This window comes from Bos grunniens, chromosome 24 (genome assembly GCF_055505025.1).
Source record: "Bos grunniens cultivar Pamir isolate PY7600 chromosome 24, Bosgru_T2T1.0, whole genome shotgun sequence".
Taxonomy (NCBI): domain Eukaryota; kingdom Metazoa; phylum Chordata; class Mammalia; order Artiodactyla; family Bovidae; genus Bos; species Bos grunniens.
This window is the reverse complement of record NC_141188.1, coordinates 31261305-31287675: the sequence shown is the minus strand read 5'-3', so window position 1 is coordinate 31287675 and position 26371 is coordinate 31261305. Positions and strand designations below refer to the sequence as shown.

At 41.0% G+C, this 26371-nt stretch overlaps 1 protein-coding gene and 1 pseudogene across 2 annotated transcripts in view; one reads left to right on the top strand and one right to left on the bottom strand.

The window, feature by feature from the left end:
* CHST9 (carbohydrate sulfotransferase 9) overlaps window positions 1-25665 on the bottom strand; it is a 280985-nt gene extending 255320 nt beyond the window's left edge. For both annotated transcript variants that reach the window (XM_086372893.1, XM_086372894.1), the window contains exon 1: window positions 25447-25665. The gene's annotated coding sequence lies outside the window, so the exon portion shown is untranslated. The remainder of the gene's footprint in view (window positions 1-25446) is intronic.
* LOC147345998 (peroxisomal membrane protein 4 pseudogene) lies at window positions 186-1024 on the top strand (annotated as a pseudogene).
* Window positions 25666-26371: the final 706 nt, after the last annotated feature.

Here is a 26371-nt window from a genome sequence, read left to right as displayed (position 1 = left end):
ATAACAGAAAGATACATGGAAAAGTCCTGAAATACTTGGAGATTAAATATCATACTTCTAAATAAAATATGCATTGACCAAGAAATCTCAAGAGTAATTTAAAAATATTTTGAATTAAAAGTGAAAACATAACACCAAAATTTATAAGATGAGGGGAATTTATAGCATTTAATACATATTTTATCTAAAATCAATTGTTTATGCAACCCCGGCTGTCAGGGCGTGAGTCCTGCTCCTTGTCTACCACCCTCAGCGACGCCTGCATTATGGTCGCCCCACCGCAGCTGCGGGCTCTGCTCTTTGCGATCAACGCACTATTGCGCAAGCGCTGCTACCACGCAGCACTGGCCATGCTTAAGGGCTTCCAGAACGGGGCAGTCTATGGAGCCAAAATCCGGGCCCCTCACGCGCTGGTCATGACCTTTCTTTTCCGGAGTGGCAGCCTCCGGGAGAAGCTGCGTGCCATCCTGCAGGCCACGTACACCCACTCCTGGAACCTGGCCAGGTTTGTGTTCCTCTACAAGGGACTCTGCGCCCTGCAGTCCCACGTCCAGGGCGAGACCTACCAGGCACACTCATTCGTGTCTGCCTTCATCGGGGGCTTGCTGGTGTTTGGAAACAACAGTAACGTCAACAGCCAGATCAGCATGTACCTGCTATCCCGCGTCCTACTTGCCCTGTGCCGCCTGGGCGTGGAGAAGGGCTTCATCCCTGAACCCAGGTTGGACCCGTTTCCATGGTTCACAGGGCTGGTGTGGGGGCTGGTGCTATGGCTCTTCGAGTGCCACCGGCCAACCCTGCAGCCCTCGCTGCAGTCGTCCACGACCTACCTGTATGAGGACAGCAACGTGTGGCACGACCTCTCGGACTTCCTTATCTACAACAAGAGCCAACCCTCCAAGTAACAGGGCCCCCAGGTGCTCAGGAAGGCTCCTGCACCCCAGTCGGGTGATGGAGGTGTCCAGCCGTGGTTTGAGATTGGCTCCACCTGCTAACCATCCCAGAGGCTCCTACCTTTCAAGATCTGGGGTCTCAGACTCTAACTTTTGTTAGCCCAGGGCTCCATTTGGCGAAATGGAAGCACTGATTATCAGTTCTCATTAGGTACTCTTGAATAGTGAAACGAGCCACCGAATCAGGCTGAGGAACCTTGGGCACGGTGATGGCTGCTGACTCTTGAGAGACCAGGGAAGGTCACACCCCACCCTGGGCCTCAGGGATCATCGAGCCCAGACGAGGGCACCAAGTCTCTTTCTGGTGGGTATGTTCTCTGACCATTCTTCTGTAAAAGAGGGCTTCTGGCTGATGGGCAGTGGGTTGCAAAAATGCATTTTTAGACAATACTCAGTTCCTTGCCTTGGGTGTTCTATTGTAGAAGCTCCAGTGTTTCCACTGTCCCAACAGAAACACAGTGTGGGACATATGTGACTGAGCTTTTTTTAGCAGCCACAGTTTTTAAAAAGTAGAGGGAATTCCTGGTGGTCCAGTGGTTAGGACTCCGCTGTCACTGCCAAGGGCATGGATTCTATCCCTGGTTGGGGAGCTAAGATCCCACATGCCACAAGGTATGGCCCAAAAAAAAAAAAAATGTGGGGAGAGAAACAAGCAGAGGAGATTAACCTTAATTATATCTTTGAACCCAGTATTTCTCAAATGTTATCATTTTAATGTGTATTAAATATAAAATTTAATAAAATATTTTACATTCTATTTTTCTTATACTAAGTCATCAGAATCAGGGGTGTGTTTTACACTTTCAGCATTTTTCAATTTGGACCAGTCACATTTCAAGTGCTCAGCAGCCACATGTGGCTAGTGGCTGCTATATTGGACAGCACAGATTAGAACGTTCCATCCTCGCAGAAAATTCTAGTGGACAGTGCAGATACAGAGCTGGAGGACCTGGGTTTGAGTCCCCACTGGACTGCTGTGTAACCTTGGGGAAGGTTCTTCTCAGAGGCTCAGTTTCTACTAAAGTGAGGATAAACATAGTAAAAAAAAAAAAATCAATTGTTTAAACTCCTGCCTTAGGAAACTAGAAAAATACCAAGCAACTTCCAAAGTAAGCAGAAGAACAGAAATAATAAAAAAAAAAGAATGGAAATCATGAAATTGAAAACAAGAAATCAGCAGAGTATCACCAAAACCACAGCTGTTTCTTTGAAAAGACCAATAAAATCAGTAATCTCTAGCCAGCCTAATTAAGACTAGTTAAAAGGAAGAGGATACATATTGCTATTATTAGAAATGAAAGAGAGGACATCAGTACCTATCCCATGGAAATTCCAAGGATAATAAAGGAATGTTAGGAACAACTATATGTCTACAAATTTGATAATTTAGGTGAAATGGGCCAATTCCTTGAAAAATACAATCTGCCAAAATTCACACAAGACATGACAATGTGAATAGATTAGGTACACACCCACCAAAGACACTGTGTCAATAATTAGTAACCTTACAAAACAGAAAGTATCAGGTTCAGATGGGTTCACTGGTGAATTCTATCAAACATTAAAGGAAGAAATTATACCAATTCTCTACATTTTCTTTCAAAAGATAGAAGCAGAGGGAACAATCTCTAACTCAGCCACTGAGGCTAGTACCACGCTAATACCAAACAAAGCCAGTATAAAAAAAAAATTACAGACCAATATCTCTCATAAATGTAGATGTAAAAATATTCAATAAAATATCAGCAAATCAAATCCAACAATGTATAAAAAGAATTATCAATGTATTTCATGACAAGTGGATTTATCCCATGCATGCAAGGCTGATTCAATATTCAAAACTCAATTAATGTAACCCATCACATAAACAGATGAAAAAAGAAACATCAAACGAGCATATCTACAGAAGCAGAAAAAGCATCTGACAAGCTCCAACACTCATTCATGATAAAAACCATCAGTAAACCAAGAATAAAGAACTTCCTCAACTTGATAAAGAAAGATACAAAAGACCTCTGGCTAACATGAGAAACCTGCTTTCTCAGTAAGATCAGGAACAAGGCAAGGATGTCTCCTCTCACCACTGCATTTCAACATCATACTGAAAATTCTGATTAATGCAGAAAAATAAGAAAAGGACATAAATGGTATACAAATTAGGAAGGAAGAAATGAAATCATTATTGCTTATAGATGACATAATTGTGTACGTAGAAAATCTGAAAGAACTGCCAAAAAACTTGTGGAACTAATAAGTGATTATAGCAAGGTCATTGGATATAAGATTATTTGTAAAAGTCAACTGCTTGACTATATATCAACAATGAAAAAGTAGAATTTGAAATTAAAAACCAGAATACAATTTATATTCGCTCAGACAATCATGTCTGACTCCTTGTGACCCCATGGACTGTAGCCTGCCAGGCTCTTTTGTCCATAGGATTGTCCTGGCAAGAATCTGGAGTGGGTACTGTTTCCTCCTCCAGGGGATCTTCCTGATCTAGGGATAAAACTCAGATCTCTTACGTCTTCTGCATTGGCAGACGGATTCTTTACCACTAGCACTACCTGAGAAGCCCACAATTTATATTTTCTATAGTTGTTCAGTTGCTAAGTCTTGTCTGATTCCTTGCGGCCCCATGGACTGTAGCATTCTAGGTTTCCCTGTCCTTCACTATCTCCTGGAATTTGCTCAAATTCATGTCCGCTGAGTTAGTGAGCACTCCTCAATTAAATGCTTAGATACAAATCTAACAAAAGATATCCAAGATACATATGAAGAAATATGCAAAATTCTGATGAAAGAAAACAAAGAACTAAATATATGGAGATATTGCATGTTCATAGATAGGAAGACTCAACATTCCTAAGATGTCAGTTCTTCCCAACTTGTCTATAGATTAATGCAATCCCAATGAAAATCCCAGCAAGTTATTTTATTGTGGATATCAACAAACTGATTCTAAAGTTTATATGAAGAGGTAAAAGATCCAGAATAATAAACATAATAATGAAGGAGAAAAAGAAAGCTGGACAACTGTGACATTACCCAACTTCAAGACTTAATATAAAGAAGCAGTAATCAAGACAGTGTGGTATTGGTGAAAAAATAGAAAAATTGGTCAAAAGAATAAAATAGCAAGATATTTTATTATCTGGAATAATGTTTCCAGATATCTATTTCTGGAATCCCAGAATTAGATTCCCAGAAATATAGTCAACTGGAACAAGTACGGTGCGAGAGGGTATTTTAGACAAGACACAGTGGAACTGCAGTCTGCCCACTCCACCAGCTCTTGCCATTCCACATCGCTGGCCCTCTTGAAACATGAAAAGCAAACCAAAAAATGACTGGACTACAGACATCAGAAGTGGGCAAGGGCAAAGGGGGTGAGGAATGAGAATCAGGCAAACAAAAACTCAGGAAGTATAGTATACATGAGTCCCCTAGAATAAACTCCTTGATAATGAAATCCAGCAATCCACAAGATAAATCAAAATAACTCAGAAAAGGAAACAGCCATGAAAGGACTGATTCTGAGCACTGATTCATTCAATTTAAGTATGAAAATATGAAATAATTGCATAAGAATAAAAATGTAACAAAAAGTCTTAAATGAGGGAAGGGAACTAGAAGGATCCTTCATTGTATTTTTATTTTGTGAACATACAGTAAAACTGATGGAGGGGTATACAGTTCCACGAAGTGTTACAAATGTACAAGGTTCATAAAAAGAATGTTCATCTCTTCTATATTTTATTTTACTGCTTAAGGACTTTTATAAGCAGCTGAATAGATACCACAAAGCAAACAATCAGGGATTCCAATACAAAACGCCAAGAAGACTTCTCAGGTAATGAGTAGGTATTTATTTATTTCTGATAACTGTGATTTTGAGTGTAGTTTAGCACACTGCTGGTGACAGGTTATAGAGCTCTACTTTGCTATTTCCTCTGTGATTGCAATGTTTGGAATATATACAAATAGAACAACACCATTTTCCATTGTTTGTTACACTGATCCTTTCTGAGACTTTAGGTAAAATGACCTATTAAGCATCATGAATGAAAAATAGTTACATACTTGGGCAAGAGTTCTGCATTCCATGTGCAGGGAATTCAATATACTTATAATATCTAGAATTACTCCCCTAAGGCACGATCTCTCATGTGGATTTATTATCAAAAGGTTCTATTTGTGCAAATTCTTATTATCATATGTGTATATTCAATAAACTCAGAGTACAAATAGCTTCCAGCTAATAATTACCTAACAAATTGTTCACATAGCTGTTTGCTTTTAAAGCCAAATTCTCATGGAAGTTTGCTTCTCCTATTGCTGTAAATTCAAACAACTTTTAACTTACATTGTTCATGGTCTTAGAACTTTTTTAAAAATATGAAACAACATATATTAATAGTTTAATGAGATCACAAAATTCAGTTAAACTCAGCCCTCAAGTCTTAAAAATGTGTCCCTCTTATGGCAGCATGTGTGTTCACTGTCTTACTACCAAAATGTTTATGAGTAGCTTGGAGTGGGGGGTGGGGGGCAGTTGGGGGGAGTGAGTGGGGAGCTCAATGGTATAATAGCTAAAGCTATTATTACCTTTATTTGAACATAGTCCAGACTTTTAAGAATCAACTCTCTCTCCCAAATAACTTACTATTTTTCCCTTATTAAAAACAATCCCAAGTTTTACCTAATTCTCCGTCTTAATAGAAGCTGAAGTTTAATTTCATATCATAGTGAAATTTAGCCTCTAGCCACTATAAACTGGAAGTATCAAGAAACCGATTCTTGAAGATTTTTCAAAAACTCAAATCTCTTCTGCTTGTTAGAATTTCTAATACTTTATGACTAGCATATCAAATGGTACTTCGGTGGCTCAGTGGGAAAGAATTCACCTGCCAATGCAGGTTCAATCCCTGGGTCCATCCCCTGGAGAAGGGAATGGCGACCCACTCCAACATTCTTGCCTGGGAAATTTCCATGGACAGAGGAGCCTGGCAGGCTACAGTCCATGGGGTCAGAAAGAGTTGGACACAACTGAAAACTGAGATCACACAGACACAAATGAAATATAGGGGAAAAGAGCTCTATTGATAGTTTTACCTTTGGTTTATCTTAAGATACAAGAAGATCTACAAGTCCTTTTTCCATCATATATCAAGACGCACTATTCCACTTATTCTGAATAAGTGGAAGGTACATATCAAAGCAGTCCTAAATGTTATCAGAAAAGTATTCTTACAGGAAGCTGACTTGAAATACCACATCATATCCTTAAATGATAGGAGGAATATCTTGGATATTTACCTTCAAGTTGAAACTTTTCTGAAAAGATATTATTACAAATTCTATAACTCTTAAATAATTTAACCTCTTACTTTGTGCTTCATACAGAACTGACTCTCAGTTTTGACTAAACAGAGAGCTTTGTTTTCTGATACTTGTAAATCTATGACATTGGGCTCTGATATTCCCAGGTGACTCAGTGGTAAATAATTTGCCTACCAATGCGGGAGATGCAGAAGACATGGGTTCTATCCCTGGATGGGAAGATCCCCTGGAGGAGAAAATGGTAATCCACTCCAGTATTCCTGCTGGGAAAATCTCATGGATAAAGGAGCCTGGCTGGGTACAGCCCATGGGGTTGCAAAGAGTCAGACACGACTGGGCATGCAAGCAAAAAATTGGGCTTTAAGTACCTGTTTATAATACACAAACACTAACAGTGCTAGTCTGCCTTCTAGATGATGTACAGCTGAGAATCACACTGGATCCTAAATCCTACTGGGGCCTCGGCCAGATCTATTCTACACTGCACACTGCATTCTGCTACGTTGTGGATCTTTCAGTGAAAGTCACCAGTAATCTTACACTCTGTTTTACAGGCAAGCATGAAATGTTAAGCAAAAACATGGAAGAAGAAAAAACATATTACCAAGTTGCCCAATTACTCCTTAAAATTTCACTTGTTGAAAACTTCTCATATCTAACAGAAAAATGGGAAAAATACTACTGTATCTAATAGTTACTGATCATATCCTATTCCGTATTATCTCCTATATTGCCACTACATATTTTTTAAGGATAGCTTTTTCTTAAGTGTGTAAATATAAATTATGGATAATTATGGAATGCTGAATGAAGATATTTAGGTACTTTGAAGAGGACACTTGACTAACTGATCAATGAAACTGCTTTCACCTATGCTAACTCACTTCAACACAATGTGAGAACAACTGCATCTGTTGGAGAGTTGGTTTAAAATCACAGAATAGTTTACCCAATTTTTATTTTGAAAACCATCTATGGAAAATTAGCAGTACTAGCACAGAATCTTTAATTTGATTAAATAATTTTTAACATTTGGCCACATCTTCTTTTTTCTGTTTCCCATATTTAAAAAAAAAAGTTTTTACCAAATCACATGAAAGAAAATGGCAGAGACCATGAAATTTCATCCCTGAGTACTTCAAAGTATATCTTCTCTCCCAAAACACATTCTCCTACATGATCCCAATAGGATTACAGGATTTAACATGAGTGTAATACCACATATGATCTACAACCCAAATCTAGATTCCTTCCAATTGGCCTAATATATTCTCTACAGTTATTTTATTCTCATTCAGAATCTAATCATGAAGGATATCTTGCAATTAGTTGCCATTTCTTCAGAAATGCGTGTGCATGCTCAGGCTTGTCCAGCTCTTTGCAACCCCGTGGACTGTAGCTGCCTGGCTCCTCTGTTCATGGGATTTCCTAGGCAATACTGGAATGGGTTACCAGTCCCTCCTCCAGGGGATCTTCCTGACCTAGTGACCGAACTCATGTCTCTTGCATCTCCTGCATTGGCAGACAGATTCTTTACCACCGAACCACCTGGGAAGCCTGCCCTTTCTTCTAGTCTCTTTTAATACTCAACAGTTTTCCCAGATTATTTTTAGTGACGCTGACCTTTTCGAAGTGTCCAGGTCAGCTGTACTGAAGAATATCTACCAATCTAGATTTGTCTGATTGTTTCCATAAGGTTAGATTCAGGAGAATCACTTCTGGCAAGATAAATTTAGAGGGGACTGTCGTGTTTTACATGTATACTGTATCAAGAGATAAATGACATCCGTTTGTCCACTCTTGGTGACATCAAGTGTGGTCCCTTGGATAAGCAGGTGTCTGCTTGTTATCATCCTATAAAAGGACTTTTCCCTCCCTGTATTTAATAAGCAATCTGAGGGCTGACATGTAGAGTTAGTGTGACCATCCTGTCCCCATCAACCATTCACCCAGGGGTGGATTATCCTTTGATTATTCTTGTAACAGTAGTTGCAGAAAGTGGCTTTATAGTTCTAGCCTCTATTGTAATCATTTGCTTATACTCTTCAGTAAAACAGCTTTTCCTTCTGTTTACCGAATCTACGCACTCTATGGGCTCATGGATTCTTATTCAATGTGTCCTAATCCATAACATACATTAATACTTTTTATCTTCAAATGATACACAAGTTCGGCCAGTGGGTACCCCTAAAACCTTGCTCTTATGTCCTTATGTGTGTCTACCTGCTTTTGAGCAATTCCTTGTTTTTGGGGGACAAAATATCCCAGGCTTAACTGATACTCCTCTAAAGTAGTTCAATCAAGTAGGCTTTACATAAAAATAAGACTAATTCAATTTTAATGCAGTGATTTGAATTGAGGCACAAACAATTAGAATAGTACCCAGAACACAGTAGGTGCCAGGCAGTATGATAGGTGTCTTCCTTAACTAGTTTTGACACAGTTCGAAGCTTCTGTGCAATTCATAAAAATTCAGACTTTAACAACATAGATTTTTATGTTGCTCTTTCAAATTCATCTATTTATTATTTTAATCTTTGTTCTCCTTCATTTTGTTTATTTCCACATGGAAATCATATAGATAGGAAAACTCCAAAGGATTTTCTTTTTCTTTTCTCCAATGTGGTATAATCTTAGATCACTGACTAATGCCAAAACATGCACAAACAGCACAGCATAAATCCCCCATATAGTAAAGCCTTTTACAATTCCTGAATTTATCAAGGGAAATAATGTAAAGAAATGTCTGGCCTTTTTTTTTTTTTTGGTAAAAAATTCAGTAGACCAACCTCATTTTATAAGCAAATGTAGCACTAGTGAAGTTACCTCTGAATGAATCACTGAGAGGAAAGAGAAACTGAAGAAGAGTGTGATATTTGAAGAGGTCACAAAGCAAGTAAAATAGGGGGCCTTGTAGCCTTCAAGTTATTTATTTATGTATTTATCTTAGAACGTGTGGGTGGGTGTGAGGTGTGTGCTTGTGTGTCGTACATGTGTATGCATGTGCACACTGGGGTTTAAAGACAGGATGCCCGGCTAACATTTACTCAACAAAGACTTACTGTACTTCCACTGAGTGAGCACTGCCATGTTTTCCAGGAATATAAGGACCCAGATAACTAGACAGGTCCCTCCCTTAGGAATGAATTAAACAGTTTCATAGATAAATGTGAATTTGCAACTAGCTGAGATGAGGGATGTGCATGTGAACTCAGTTGCTCAGTTGGATCCAACTCTTTGTGACTCCATGGATGGGAGCCCTCCAGGCTCCTCTGTTTCTGGAGTTTTCCAGGCAAGAATATGGAGTGGGTTGCCATTTCCTTCTCCAGGGGATCGTCTCAACCCAGGGATTGAACCCACATCTCCTGTATTGGCAGGTGGATTCTTTACAACTGAGCCACCTGTATACATAAATATATATCCATATTTATAAATATATATTTATAAGCATATATATAGATAAATAAATCCATATTTATATATGGATATATAAAAATGGATACTATATGTATATATAAATATGGATACATGTATGCAAACAAATACAAAAACAAATATACATCTGTGTATATTATAAGGGGATTTGGCTCAGTCTAGGACATTAGCAAGGATCACCTGAGGAAGGGCCATTTGGGTTGACATCTGAGTCAACCAAGAGTGAACTAGCCAATGTTTGGGTACCTGGGTTTATAGATGTGAGAATGGGAGAGAGCAGAGAGACTCAGAGCAACTGGAAGAAAGACAAGCAGCTGAAGTAGAAGGAAGGAGTGGAGATACTGACATGAAACTGGAGGAGCACAATTTTGGTCTTTATCTTAAAGCAACAGCAATCCATTTAGGTGGCATGTGTAGCTGAGGGAGTGACAGTTATCATATTTGCATCTTGAAAATCTCCTCTCATGTTACTGGAGGATGGATCTGGAGGGGGAGCAATATGGATGCCACACAGTGGATGGGGAAAGCTGAGACTTGGGTGAGGAACCGAGGAAGGTATGCAACATCCTTTGAAGGGAACAATCAATGACTGGGTGAGAGCTTTGATATGGAGTGGATGGAGAAGGAACGTCAAAGATAAAATCCAGACTGGGAGCTGGGGAATCCTGGGGGTTGAGGTGAGATGGGCAGAGACTACAAGGTTGATTCTGACATATGTTTCATTTGATGTTTAAGATGGGCAGGAAGAAATACAAAGTACAGAGCTGGATCTATATGTGGAGAATTTAGAGGGACTTTCAGAGCCATAATCAGGTTTTGTAGAGTGCTCTGAATAAAATATATGCCAGTAATTTCAAGGAATCTTATTGGACAGCATGTGATAGTTACAGGTTGGGAAAACTAAAGGTGAATCAAAGTTCTAAGGTTCTAGATGAACAACCTCTGCTACTCGAGAGTTCAGCCATTTGTAAATCTATCTCTATTCTAAATGCTGTCATAACTTCCCAATCTGCAAAATCTGGAAATACGATTTGCTAGACCTTTTAGCAAGTGACATATATATATATATATACACATATATGCACATATATATACACACATATAGAAATATACATATATACGATTAGCAAGTGAAAGCTAGCTAGCTATACCGAAGTCACAAAAGTGATAATGTAAGTCCAGAATTAATATTTAAAATATTTAATAATACGTATAACTTGGGCTCCGATCACAAATAACAAGACTATAACAGTGCATTCAACTGAATGCCAAGCCCATCACAGTAACAGAATCTCATTCTCTGATGGGAAAAATTCCTAACTGAAAGTAAAGTAGAAATATTAGAAGGTAAAATACTTCTAATATTTAATACTAGAATAACATTGGTAGTTACTGCTTTTAGTCCAATAATGTCACTAACATCTAAACATATTTGAAATCTAAAACACTAAAGAATCTAGTTATTAAAAGAAATACACCCAGTTAGTGTAGTCATGTAGTAAAAGAAATGTTCAGGATACATATGAAAATGGGAACGACAACTTTGCCAATTCCAATGAAGAACATCACACTTACTCCTGCATTGACAAAACTGATTTGGGGCAGGGGAGAGAGAGAAAACTACCCTTATACTAATCTACTCTCCAAGGGTGCTGTGGGAAAATCAAACTTATTTAGAGATACATTTCTAAAAATTTGTGCTCACATTTTAATTTTGAAATCACTTGTCTAAGTATGTGATCAATGTCATTATTTTATCTAAATCTTTGTATCTGCTTAAAGTAACCTATTTGTAAGGCCTCCCCAGACAGCCATTTTGCATTTTTTTTCTATGGGAATGGTCTTGATCCCTGTCTCCTGTACAATGTCACGAACCTCATTCCATAGTTCATCAGGCACTCTATCTATCAGATCTAGGCCCTTAAATCTATTTCTCACTTCCACTGTATAATCATAAGGGATTTGATTTAGGTCATACCTGAATGGTCTAGTGGTTTTCCCTACTTTCTTCAATTTAAGTCTGAATTTGGCAATAAGGAGTTCATGATCTGAGCCACAGTCAGCTCCTGGTCTTGCTTTTGCTGACTGTATAGAGCTTCTCCATCTTTGGCTGCAAAGAATATAATCAATCTGATTTCGGTGTTGACCATCTGGTGATGTCCATGTATAGAGTCTTCTCTTGTGGTGTTGGAAGAGGGTGTTTGTTATGACCAGTGCATTTTCTTGGCAAAACTCTTAGTCTTTGCCCTGCTTCATTCCATATTCCAAGGCCAAATTTGCCTGTTACTACAGGTGTTTCTTGACTTCTTACTTTTGCATTCCAGTCCCCTATAATGAAAAGGACATCTTTTTTGGGTGTTAGTTCTAAAAGGTCTTGTAGGTCTTCATAGAACCGTTCAATTTCAGCTTCTTCAGCATTACTGGTTGGGGCATAGACTTGGATTACTGTGATATTGAATGGTTTGCCTTGGAAATAAACAGAGATCATTCTGTCGTTTTTGAGATTGCATCCAAGTACTGCATTTTGGACTCTTTTGCTGACCATGATGGCCACTCCATTTCTTCTGAGGGATTCCTGCCCACAGTAGTAGATATAATGGTCATCTGAGTTAAATTCACCCATTCCAGTCCATTTCAGTTCGCTGATTCCTAGAATGTCGACATTCACTCTTGCCATCTCTTGTTTGACCACTTCCAATTTGCCTTAATTCATGGACCTGACATTCCAGGTTCCTATGCAATATTGCTCTTTACAAATAGTTGTGAAAAGAAGAGAAGCGAAAAGCAAAGGAGAAAAGGAAAGATATAAACATCTGAATACAGAGTTCCAAAGAATAGCAAGAAGAGATAAGAAAGCCTTCTTCAGCGATCAATGCAAAGAAACAGAGGAAAACAACAGAATGGGAAAGACTAGGGATCTCTTCAAGAAAATCAGAGATACCAAAGGAACATTTCATACAAAGATGAGCTCGATAAAGGACAGAAATGGTATGGACCTAACAGAAGCAGAAGATATTAAGAAGAGATGGCAAGAATACACAGAAGAAGTATACAAAAAAGATCTTCACAACCCAGATAATCACGATGGTGTGATCACTGACCTAGAGCCAGACATTCTGGAATGTGAAGTCAAGTGGGCCTTAGAAAGAATCACTATGAACAAAGCTAGAGGAGGTGACGGAATTCCAGTTGAGCTATTTCAAATCCTGAAAGATGATGCTGTGAAAGTGCTGCACTCAATATGCCAGCAAATTTGGATAACTCAGCAGTGGCCATAGGACTGGAAAAGGTCAGTTTTCATTCCAATCCCAAAGAAAGGCAATGCCAAAGAATGCTCAAACTATCGCACAATTGCAGTCATCTCACATGCTAGTAATGCTCAAAATTCTCCAAGCCAGGCTTCAGCAATATGTGAACCGTGAACTTCCTGATGTTCAAGCTGGTTTTAGAAAAGGCAGAGGAACCAGAGATCAAATTGCCAACATCTGCTGGATCATAGAAAAAGCAAGAGAGTTCCAGAAAAACATCTATTTCTGCTTTATTGACTATGCCAAAGCCTTTGATTGTGTGGATCACAATAAACTGTGGAAAATTCTTAAAGAGATGGAAATACCAGACCACCTGATCTGCCTCTTGAGAAATTTGTATGCAGGTCAGGAAGCAACAGTTAGAACTGGACGTGGAACAACAGACTGGTTCCAAATAGGAAAAGGAGTTCGTCAAGGCTGTATATTGTCACCCTGTTTATTTACCTTATATGCAGAGTACATCATGAGAAACGCTGGACTGGAATAAACACAAGCTGGAATCAAGATTGCTGGGAGAAATCTCAATAACCTCAGATATGCAGATGACACCACCCTTATGGCAGAAAGTGAAGAGGAACTCAAAAGCCTCTTGATGAAAGTGAAAGTGGAGAGTGAAAAAGTTGGCTTAAAGCTCAACATTCAGAAAACGAAGATCATGGCATCCGGTCCCACCACTTCATGGGAAATAGATGGGGAAACAGTGGAAACAGTGTCAGACTTTATTTTTCTGGGTTCCAAAATCACTGCAGATGGTGACTGCAGCCATGAAATTAAAAGACGCTTACTCCTTGGAAGGAAAGTTATGACCAACCTAGATAGCATATTCAAAAGCAGAGACGTTACTTTGCCAACAGAGGTTCGTCTAGTCAAGGCTATGGTTTTTCCAGTGGTCATGTATGGATGTGAGAGTTGGACTGTGAAGAAAGCTGAGCACCAAAGAATTGATGCTTTTGAACTGTGGTGTTGGAGAAGACTCTTAAGAGTCTCTTGGACTGCAAGGAGATCCAACCAGTCCATTCTGAAGGAGATCAGCCCCGGGATTTCTTTGGAAGGAATGATTGGAAATAAAGCAAAAATAAACAAATGGGACCTAATTAACCTTAAAAGCTTCTGCACATCAAAGGAAACTATTAGCAAGGTGAAAAGACAGCCTTCAGAATGGGAGAAAATAATAGCAAATGAAGCAACTGACAAACAACTAATCTCAAAAATATACAAGCAACTCCTACAGCTCAACTCCAGAAAAATAAATGACCCAATCAAAAAATGGGCCAAAGAACTAAATAGACATTTCTCCAAAGAAGACATACAGATGGTTAACAAACACATGAAAAGATGCTCAACATCACTCATTATCAGAGAAATGCAAATCAAAACCACTATGAGGTACCATTTCACACCAGTCAGAATGGCTGCAATCCAAAAGTCTACAAATAATAAATGCTGGAGAGAGTGTGGAGAAAAGGGAACCCTCTTACACTGTTGGTGGGAATGCAAACTAGTACAGCCACTATGGAGAATAGTGTGGAGATTCCTTAAAAAACTGGAAATAGAACTGCCTTATGATCCAGCAATCCCACTGCTGGGCATACACACTGAGGAAACCAGAAGGGAAAGAGACACATGTACCCCAATGTTCATCGCAGTACTGTTTATAATAGCCAGGACATGGAAGCAACCTAGATGTCCATCAGCAGATGAATGGATAAGAAAGCTATGGTACATATACACAATGGAGTATTACTCAACCATTAAAAAGAATATATTTGAATCAGTTCTAATGAGGTGGATGAAACTGGAGCCTGTTATACAGAGTGAAGTAAGCCAGAAGGAAAAACACCAATACAGTATACTAACGCATATATATGGAATTTAGAAAGATGGTAACAATAACCCTGTGTATGAGACAGCAAAAGAGACACTGATGTATAGAACAGTCTTATGGACTCTGTGGGAGAGGGAGAGGGTGGGAAGATTTGGGAGAATGGCATTGAAACATGTAAAATATCATGTATGAAACGAGATACCAGTCCAGGTTCGATGCACGATACTGGATGCTTGGGGCTAGAGCACTGGGACGACCCAGAGGGATGGTATGGGGAGGGAGGAGGGAGGAGGGTTCAGGAACACATGTATACCGGTGGCGGATTCATTTTGATATTTGGCAAAACTAATACAATTATGTAAAGTTTAAAAATAAAATAAAATATAAAAAAATCAAAAAAAAAAAAAATTAAAAAAAAAAAAAAAAAGGAATGATGCTGAAGCTGAAACTCCAATACTTTGGCCACCTCATGCGAAGAGTTGACTCATTGGAAAAGACTCTGATGCTGAGAGGGATTGGGGGCAGGAGGAGAAGGGGACGACAGAGGATGAGATGGCTGGATGGCATCACTGTCTTGATGGACATGAGTCTGAGTGAACTCTGGGAGTTGGTGATGGACAGGGAGGCCTGGCGTGCTGCGATTCACGGGGTCTCAAAGACTCGGACATGACTGAGCGACCGATCTGATCTGAAAGTAACCTATAACTGAGTCACAGCTTTGATCCCATTGGTTACAAAAAAGACAAGTTAAGTGAGGTTTGAACTTCTGAAACTAAGGCAGTAAGTAGTAAGCGTAACGTTCTTCATTTGAATCGGCAAAGTTGTCTTTCCCATTTTCACGTGTATCCTGAACATTTCTTTTACTACATGACTACACTAACTGGGTGTGTTTCTTTTAATAACTAGATTCTTTAGTGTTTTAGATTTCAGTTTAGGGGAGTATTGAGGTCCTAAGGTAAAAGGAGACACTATGATTGGAATGTGTTCTGTTTATTCTGACGAAGAAGGTTTTCTCTTGTGTGGCACTATTACAGGTACAAAGAGGAGGAAGGGCTTCTCTTTGACAATCTTTGCCTCCATTCTGTGCAAGAGTAAAAAGCACACCAAGAACAGGCAGATATCCCAATAAAACTGCGCTGTCTATAAAGATCTTTGTGTTGCTGAAATGAAAAAAGCTCCTTATTTTCCTTAACACTGCCACAGTCCAACCCCCTCAATTTCATCTTCCCTCAATCCCACTGCACCAGTAGGTTCTTATTAGAAATTGTAACAAAAGTGGATCAAAATGAGTTAGAGGTCAGTTTGAATGTTGAACTATTCAATTGACCAAGAAGCTTCCAGTAAGAATGAACACTATACAGCAAAATAATCATAGATCAAATTGTGTTTTGTACAATCCCCTCATCCCTTTTGTTGCAAAAGCTGCCGCTCTTGACTGGGTAAAACATGCCCTTCTATGTAAAGAATCTTGTGATTGTGTCAAAGCAACAAGTTATTCACACACACATACACATACTGTGATTTCAATCTTACCTGTTAAAGAGCTTGCATTAAAAACTTTCTTTCTTTAAAAAGATTAAGTAAAAAAGAGTAAGACATATAATGTTACAAAAGACACCTTAGAGGAACTCACCACGGAATTTAAGGAAAAACAAATCTTCCTTACAATTTGGCAAATTCAAGATGCTTGCAGTAGCTAACACTGAAATGACATTTTCTAATAACTCAGTTCCCAAGAGCAGGTCTTACATTATGGTCTAGTAAACAAACCAGAAGAAGTAAGAAAATTTGAGTTCCACTCTCAATTTCCTCCTTGCTTCTGGGATCCCATACTCTCTCATAAGTTGTGTATGTGGGCAATCTTCAGAAGTCTCTAGTCTCTCTGCAACACTATATATTACACAAGAGGAGATGTCGGTGTGTTTTCAGTGTGGCAACAGCACACAGACAAAACACACCTAAGACAGACAACAGAATTGTCTACACCTCTCCTTCTCTAGCTCAGGGGCAAAGAATCCGCTTGCCAATGCAGGAGACATGGGCTCGACCCCTGGGTTGAGAAGCTCCCCTGGAAAATCCCATGCACAGAGGAGCCTGGTGGGCTACAATCCATGGAGTCACAAAGAGTCAGATATGATTGAGCACTCAGTACATATGAACCCCACCTCCAACTTTCATATGCCAGCACAGGACATACTTAATCAAGTAATACAAAAAAATTCTAATACAACAGTTTATTTGCATTTGTAACAAATTTTGGCCTCTGCTATGGACATACTTCTGGAGAAGGTAATGGCAACCCACTCTAGTACTCTTGCCTGGAAAATCCCACGGAAGGAGGAGCCTGGTAGGCTGCAGTCCATGGAGTTGCTAAGAGTCGGACACGACTGAGTGACTTCATGTTCCCTTTTCACTTTCACGCATTGGAGAAAGAAATGGCAACCCATTCCAGTGTTCTTGCCTGGAGAATCCCAGGGATGGCGGAGCCTGGTGGGCTGCCGTCTGTGGGGTCTCACAAAGTCGGACACAACTGAAGCAACTTAGCAGCAGCAGCAGCAGCATGGACATACTTCACAGCACTATGTTTTATGATGCAACTTCCAATACTGGACCAGCGCAGTTCTTTGCTTGCTTAAGCATGTTTCAAGGGCATTAAAAATATAATATCAAATAACGCCCCCTTTTCCTATTTTTTGGTGCCTGAAATTTTGTACGTGTACATGTACATAGACATATATAACATGTACATCTATACATATGCATGCATATACACACATGTGTGTGCATGTATATATTGTCTCTCTATACAGAAGCCTTCAATGCTTTCTGGAGATATGCCTTTACACAAGGTTAAGGCGTGGGAGAAGTAAAATATCCAGCTTATTAGTTTGTCGACATTCACAGTCACCAATAAAAGATAGATTCCTAAGAGAAATAAAGAAGTAGTAAATCTGGGCGGCGGGGGGGGGGGGGGGGAGGGGTTCCCTGGTGGCTGAGATTGTAAAGATTTGGCCTCTAATGCAGGAGACCCAAATTTGACCTGTGGGTTGTGAAGATCTCCTGGAGAAGGGAATGGCCAGCCACTCCAGTATCCCGTGGACAGAGGAGCCTGGTCGGCTATAGTCCATGGGGTTGCAAAGAGTTGGACATGATGGAGCAACTAGCATACACACTTTATAAAGGTGAGAGAGAGAAAAAGATCAGAACATGAACTTGAGTTTGATGGGCAGTGAAATTTGTAATCCTGGTCCACTAAAGGCAGAGACCAGTAAACAATGGATGGTCCCACTTAAAAGAAGTAAGGATTGAGTGAGGGTATGAAAAATAACCCATGCCATCATAAAAATCTTGTTTATCTATATCTACTGTTTTTCAGATTCTTCTCCCTTGTAGGAATTACTAACACAACATTGTAAATCAACTATATATTTTTTATATAAATTTTATTTTATTTTTAAACTTCAACTATATTTTAATAAAAAATGAATAATTTTTTTTTAAACCTGACAATCTTGTTAATCTAGCCCTGTGACTCTCATCAGGGCCAGACTGCCCCTAGAGAATATTTTGGGAAGGATTTGAGGTTTGTCACATCATTAAGCAAGGGGCGTTCTGTTCATTCTTAGGGACTTTTTGATGAAGAATTTCCCCTAAATATCTCAAACAACAGGTTTCCCTGGTTGTTCAGCTGGTAAAGAATCCACCAGCACTGCAGGAGACCCTGGTTCAATTCCTGGGTCAGGAAGTTCCCGTGGAGAAGGGATAGGCTACCCACTCCAGTATTCTTGGGCTTCCCTGGTGACTCAGATGGTAAAAAATCCACCTGCAATGCAGAAGACCTGGATTCGATCTCTGGGTTGAGAAGATCCCCTGGAGGAGGGCATGGCAACCCACTCCAGTATTCTTGCCTGGAGAATCCCCATGGACAGAGGATCCTGGCGGGCTACAGTCCACAGGGTCACAAAAAGCCAGACATGACTGAGTGACCAAGCACACAGCACATCTCAAACAATATGCAGTGTTGCTTTCCAGCTGGCTCAGTGATAAAGAATCCATCTGCCAAGCAGGAGACCCGGGTTCAATCCCTGGGTCAGGAAGAGCCCATGAAGAAGGAAATGGCAACCCACTCCAGTATTCCTGCCTGGGAAATTTCATGGACAGAGGAGCCTGACAAGCTACAGTCCATGGTGTTGCAAAGAGTCGGACACAACTTAGTGACAAGCAGTGTTCCCCTGAACTAAATTTGTAATGAATATCAACTTGCAGAATCTGGTACATAATCATAACTAAGCATTTTAAAGGAATTTCCACCAAAACCCCGGTGGCTTACAGCAAGGCTGCTGTGAGTAATAATTCAATCATTTTGTATAATCTTTCTCCTAAATCTAGAATTAATCAACTACAATATTAATAGAAAATAAACTGAAAAGGGCAGCATCAGCACTGTCAATAATTTCCATTGTGGAAATATTGTATTTGTTTTTATTGATGATATGGTGGGTAGTCTGCAGAGTCCCTTGACATAGAGTTCACATTAGTAACAAGGGGGAAATGTCACATAAAGCAGTGTGGGGATTTTGGTGGAACAGTATTAACAATATTTAGTTTCTCATTTGCAAAATATCACACTTCCACGTTTTCTCCATTCTGACTGTCTATAACGTGACTTGGCATATTTTTCCTACAACAATTACCATCATTTTCTTCTCTCTGTTATCATATACAAATGTCTGGCTTATAAAAGTAGCTAATGCTACTTTTAGTCTATTCTCCTTTCATTTCCTGTACTCCTTGTATGGAAGGTCTTCTGATGTTTTTATTTGTCTTAAATCCAACTGTATTCATTATATAAACATACAAGCAAGCTTCTGACCTGTTTACTGTGTTCCAGTGAAGTCACCCTTAAACACTAGCACAGTGAAATGCACATTGTACAACAGATTATTTTTATTTTATTGCTCCTTTTCATGACAGATATATTCAGTGATCATATTACTGATGAATTACATTTCAAGACACCAAGGGGGTGACCCAAAATATCTGTTATTAAGAGGAAGACAGGGGTTCCCTTGTGGCTCACTGAATAATCTACCTGCCAGTGCAGGAGACACAGGTTCAGTCCCTGGTCTGGGAAGATCCCACATGCCTTGGAGCAACTAAGCCTGTGCACCGCAACTACTAAGCCAGTACTTTAGAGCCCAGGAGCCATGAGGACGGATCGCACGTGTCGCAACTATTGAAGCCCTCTCGCCCTAGGGCCCGCGCTCCACAAGAGAAGCCACCGCAATGAGAAGCCTGCACACTACATCTAGAGTTGCCCCCACTTCCTGCAGCTAGGGAAAAACCCGTGAAGCAACGAAGACCCAGCACAGCCAAAAATAAATCAATATATATATATATTTTTTTTTAAAAAGAGGACAAGAGTCTAAGAGGGTTGAGGACTACAGTTTGGTCCAGAGTGAATGACAGTCAATGATGGAAGACAGAAAACCTACAAGGCTCCTGTGTGTCCCTCTGTACCACTTCACTTCCTCTCGTGTACAGCCGACACCCTGATGGCCAGAAAGAGTTAACTCCCCCATCCAGCTACTACTCTTAAGTCAAGGGAGCTGGACGAGGAGTGAGTCCAGTTTCCAGTATCTGCTCTGCCACTAACCACCGGGGTGACCTTCAGCAGCTCACCAGGATGGCTGCGGGCCCCTATCTCCTTAACTGTAACATAAGGGCACTGGAATAAACTGCTCTTAAGGTCCTTTCCAGCTCTATCACAAAATGCATAATTTTGATTCCAAGATTTAGGCACTGCTCAGAAGAAACTGATTCCTTTAATAAATGTATATAAAATAAATCCTGTGGGTGTGAATTATCTTTCCAACCACAATGTATATTTTCAAGTACTCAGTCAAGTTTTATAAAAAATGTCATGTCTTATGAAAAACAAAAATGCCCTCTTAAAAAAGAAGCGCCCCTACACTTGATAGAGCCAGCACATTTATTAGGAGAACAGAATCACCAATCTGAAGGGGACAGCTACTTTTCCAGTTCCATCCTGCTTACTGCTGTAAAAGTCACAGTTTTATGTTTTGCTTTGAATTCTTGAAATAAAAACGATCTTATCTATCTGCCTAGCCAATCATATATTCTGGCAGCTTTAACCTTCCTCATAGAGGGCTTTTTAAATTGTAATAGTCCACAGAGATAACAATTCAACAAAATCTATATACAACTGAACACTGACCACAGAGGAGGTGTTTAAGAGCAAGTGCTATGGTGTGAATCAACTTCTTGTCCAAGTAACTATTTCATCTACAACCAATTTTGCCCTGGAGCTTTTGAAAAACACAATAGAAATCTGTTAAATTGGCAGTCTTGCTGAACTTCAACTACTTTTATCTACCAGGTCCTCCATAACAATAGATACTCGAGAGCTTCTTTTTGATAAAATTTTGATTTGGAGCCTAGGTGCAGAAAGCAAATGGACCAAATTCCTTATTCTGATGACAACTTGCTATCTTCGCTTTTGAAACATATGCATAAAAATAAGGCATCAGAGTATTACCTTAACATATACACATGTGCATGCTTTAGGAAAATTCCAGGCTTAAAAAAATTCAGTTTGGTGAGATTTAAAAATTAGAATATTTCTAGTTGGTTTTCTGAAGCACCTATTATCTTCTGAAAACACCATAATCACCTCTGTTACATACAAAGTGGGGATGAATTTCTCAAATTTTGATTGAAGGGCTTTTTCTAGGAACACATCTAATCCTTAACACAAATGAATTAAGTAGGTATGGAATCAAGCCTTGGTCACCTGTCTGAGAGTGATATACAATTTACTGCAAAGTTTTCATAGCAGGTTTGCTTGTTTCTGTCACCTAGCTTGTTTCTGGGCAAGTTGTCCACGTGCCCCCCACCTTATAAATCAGTTTTTGCATTTGAGATATGTAAGCTCATTTAAAAATTAACCTAAACCAAACAAAGTAATTAGAAAGGCAACTTGCCCACAGTAACAATGAATATCTTTTTTGAAGTCAAACATACAATACATTCCAAAGACAAATGACTTTTTAAGTAACGATGATTTTGGATTATCTTTGCCTCTATTCCTCTCATTAACATGAATAATTTAGAGTGCTTACTATATGTGATGAAGCTGTTCCCCCTCCATAATTCATTTTTAGTACAAAGAAAAATAAGATGTAACACAGCCTTATGTTTTTCCAAAGGTATAAATTAGACCATATTTTTTAAAAGCAACTTTACTTTCCAAATTATCTATAGTTTGGGTTCATTCTTTTCAAGGCTATCCTGGGAACAAGTAAGGGGAGTCTTGTGCTTTCAAGGCTAGGGCAGTACAGGGCAGTGTAGCAGGTAAGAGGGCGGAAATCAACCTCCTCTGGCTCCTGATACTCTTCCAAGTAGGCATCAATTATTTGAAAAATGTGAGCAAGACTGCCAGTATCTTTTTTCTTAAAAATATGAAAGTGCTTTGGGACATTACACCCAGATTTGAGTAAAAAGAAATTCCCAACGTTTTGAACACACTGAAGGAACAATATTTTTATTATTATGCAACTTTGATTTTAAGTAATAAAAATATCCTAATATTGCGGTTCCAGCTAAAGCAAACATCCCTCAAATGGGAGAGCATTTCAGGATTGGGCGTAGAAGGACTCAAAACCTCAAATCTTACTTTAATGAGGACATGAACAAAACTAAGAGTGTGACTCTATATGCTGATTATATACAAACTCATCCAGATCTCCTAACACAAATCTAAAGAAAACTATGTAGACATATTTTATTCATATCCGATACAATACTCTACATTATGCATACCCAATATTTGTGCAGGAAATAACATGTACATCCTAAGTCTAAGTACATGTACATCTAAGTCTTAATTTGGGGTTTGGAATATTACATGAGTCTCCCATTTTGACAATTCTTCCTGGGAAGATGTTATATCCTTCTGGAAACCACACTAATTTTCAGGAGTCATGGGACTGTTTAAGGCACTGCTTGAGAGCCCCTATGCTACCCTTGTGACCAGGAAGAAAAGGAAAGAATGTCATCAGGAGAGGCCTGCAGCTGTACTAATTCTCAGCCTCTTGCTGGTAACAAAAAGGTGGGGGCCGGGAGGGAAGAGCAATGAGATTTCACTGGCGTATACACCAGCCTTGGCCAAAGGCTTTCCAACTTTTTTGATTTCTTCTTTCATTGAAAATAAAATGAGAGGAGCTTACAGGGTAATCAGCCAAACACAACAGTTGCTGAACTTGGGTCAAGATCAGATACCATAGTAGCTTTAGGGATATTCATGGAAATGTATGAAATGAGGATGTATGTTTTGATACCTGTGAAAATAAACCACTGGGCTTTAAGTGAGTGGGAGAGAACAGATGGTTGGTAATGATTTAAAACATTTATGTTTTTGGACTGTCACCAAGCCTCTGTATTAAAAAATATGGTGTTGTAGTCAATACATATCAACAACTCTCTGCAAGGCTCATTTTCTGAAGGATGCTACTATAATAAAAGACATGAAACCTATATGAGGCCAGAGGAAAATCCTCCTCGTTTTCTCAAGTCATTCAATGCATGTTATTTCTTACGCAAGATATTTGATCAAAATGTTTCTGTGTGATGAGAGGACTTAAATTTTTCCTCAACAGTTGAGTCAACTACCAGCGCTCATGTATTGTATTCTTTTTGGCTGCGTGGGATAGAACTGTAATTTTGTTCTGTATATCTGATTCACGCTGATTTGAAGCCCCTTAAAAAAAAACAAAACAAAAAACCAACAACCCTCTGAGCAATCATAAAATCTGGGAGTCCAAGATACCCTTGCCCATGAAAAACAGTAACAATCTCCTTATCCTCAATTTGGGAGCCAGGCATATGGTATTATAATTATGTACTGGAACCTGCAGGTGCCAGGCCACCCAACTAGGAAGACAGATAAATATCCACTCACACTGTATTTTAGTGTATACACACACACACACACACACACACACACACACACATATATATATGTCAGCCTAAAAGAAGCCTACATCCTGTCCTTTAAACTCAATGGAATTGTGACAAACACAGATAAAACTGTATACAGAGGGATTAACGCAACGTTTGCAGTTAAACTTAAAAAATAAGTACTGCTAAATGATATTCTTAGTTACTAGAAAAACTGCTAAAGGAGAGTCCTATGAAAGCCCCAGAGTCCCTTGGACTGCAAGGAGATCCAACCAGTCCATTCTGAAGATCAGCCCTGGGATTTCTTTGGAAGGAATGATGCTAAAGCTGAAACTCCAGTACTTTGGCCACCTCATGAGAAGAGTTGACTCATTGGAAAAGACTCTGATGCTTGGAGGGATTGGGGGCAGGAGGAGAAGGGGACGACAGAGGATGAGATGGCTGGATGGCATCACTGACTCGATGGACGTGAGTCTGAGTGAACTCCTGGAGTTGGTGATGGACAGGGAGGCCTGGCGTGCTGCGATTCATGGGGCCGCCAAGAGTCGCCAAGAGTCGGACACGACTGAGCGACTGAACTGAACTGAACTGATGAAAGCCCCACCGTGTTTGGATTTGGTCGTGAGAACAGAATGGGGGGAAAGTCACACCAGCGCAGGCTCTGTAGGATTTCCTTCGTAACCCTTTGAAGACCCTGGGAACGGTTCAGGACCGGTTTGCGGGTGGGAGGGAGTTGGGGGCGGACCTGCAGGAAGAGGAGGAAGACCCGCGGCCGCTCCAGCATGGCTCCTGTGAACTTAGTTGGAAATAACTCCTGACAGGTATCAAAAACGACAACCTCGAGCCTCCTAACAGAAACACGCGGATGAGCGGGATGTGGGGACGGGGCAGAAGAGAGAGCGGGGGGCCGTGTGCAAGTGACAGCTGGGGCCACAAAGCCACCGCGCAGCTTCTACTCCCCCCAGCCCACTTCGATCTTCCTCCCCAGGGCGCCCCCAACCCCTCGGTCCGGCCCGGCCCGATGGAATCTGGGCTCCCACATGGCCCGCAGCCTCAGCAGGAGTCTCTGCGTGGTCTCGGAGTTTGGGACAGATGCAAAAAGGGGGTACCCCAGCAAAGATGCTCTTCTTGGTGCCAAACACGCCGGAGGACCGGATAAACCGGCAGCACATACTCGAGACAGCTCCTTCTGGTGTCTTCTTTCCAGTCTCGGCCCGGAGCGGGGGCTCCACGCGAACCCCGGGTAGCAGGGTGCCCCGCGGAGCCCAGGAATCCAGCACAGGTAGCTCCCAAGTTTTCAGGCATCCTTCCTCCTCCTCCGGCCCTCCCCAAGTCTTCGCACCCCCTTCATCTCCCGGATCCTCCCTCCCCTCAGCACAGTCAATAAAGTGAGCGGGAGTGGGTTCAAATGGGGCGGGGGTTGGGATTAGAGGTAGAAAGAAAAGATGCCTCCCGCAGAGGTGAAGCACTTGGAAAGGGGAGATGCACTTTCCGCACACCCAGACCTCTTTCCGCAGGGAACTAGCGGCGCCCTGCAATCTCGGTCCCCCTCCCTCCCAATCCCGGACCCCTGCTCCCCTACGCGCCGATCCCCCGCAGGTACCTCGCAGGCGGCGCGGGCAGCGGAGGGCGCCGGCAGGTAGTGCTTTCGTGGAAGCGGAGCTTCGGCCGGAAAGTTCCCCGATCTCCGGGGCAAACTCTCGCGGACTCCGCCCCGCCGCGGAGCCGCCGGGTGGGTAGGCAGCAGCGCTGAGCTGGAGCCGGGGATGCGCGGAGCCCGCCGCTCGCGCGCGTCCGTCAGCCGGGCTGGGGCTGCGGCGCCGCCTGGGCTCCCGGCCGCCCCCGCCCCGCCCCGCCCCGCGGCTCCGCCCCCCGCGTCCGCCCGGCACCCGGAGCCCCTCATCCTCCAGACTTGCGCGCCGCCTGCCAGGCCTGCCAGCTCGCCGGCCTCCCGGTCTCCGCCTTCGTCGCTCTCCGTGCGGCTCACTTTGTGGCCTCACCTCTGCTGGCCGCGTGCCCTCTTTCCCAGCCGCAGGGCTCCGGTGCCACCCATTCTTGGTCCAGGGAGTGATGGTCTCTGGCGTTTGTTGCCTAAATCACCTTCTCTTCACCTCTGCACTGATTCAGGTTCTTTCCGAAGTGTTCTAGAAACACCTGAAGAATAAATCTATAGGTTAGTAGCTTATGGCAAGCTTTGAGTCCAAAGTCTTAGCATTTCTTTTGCCTGACAGATCCATCATCTGTGTACCTATCATTTATATATCTCTATCTACCTATCTGTCCTTTAGTCTTATCCAGCTCTTTGCGACCCCATGGGCTGCAGCCCACCAGGCTCCTCTGTCCATCGAATTTTCCTGGCAAGAATACTGGAGTGGGTTGCTATTTCCTCCTCCAGGGGATCTTCCCCACGAAGGGAATTAACCCAAGTCTCCTGCATTGGTAGGGGATTCTTTACTGCTGAACCACCTGGAAAGCCCACCTATCTAGCTATCTATCCATCCGTCTATTATTTATGTTTATGTAGTATT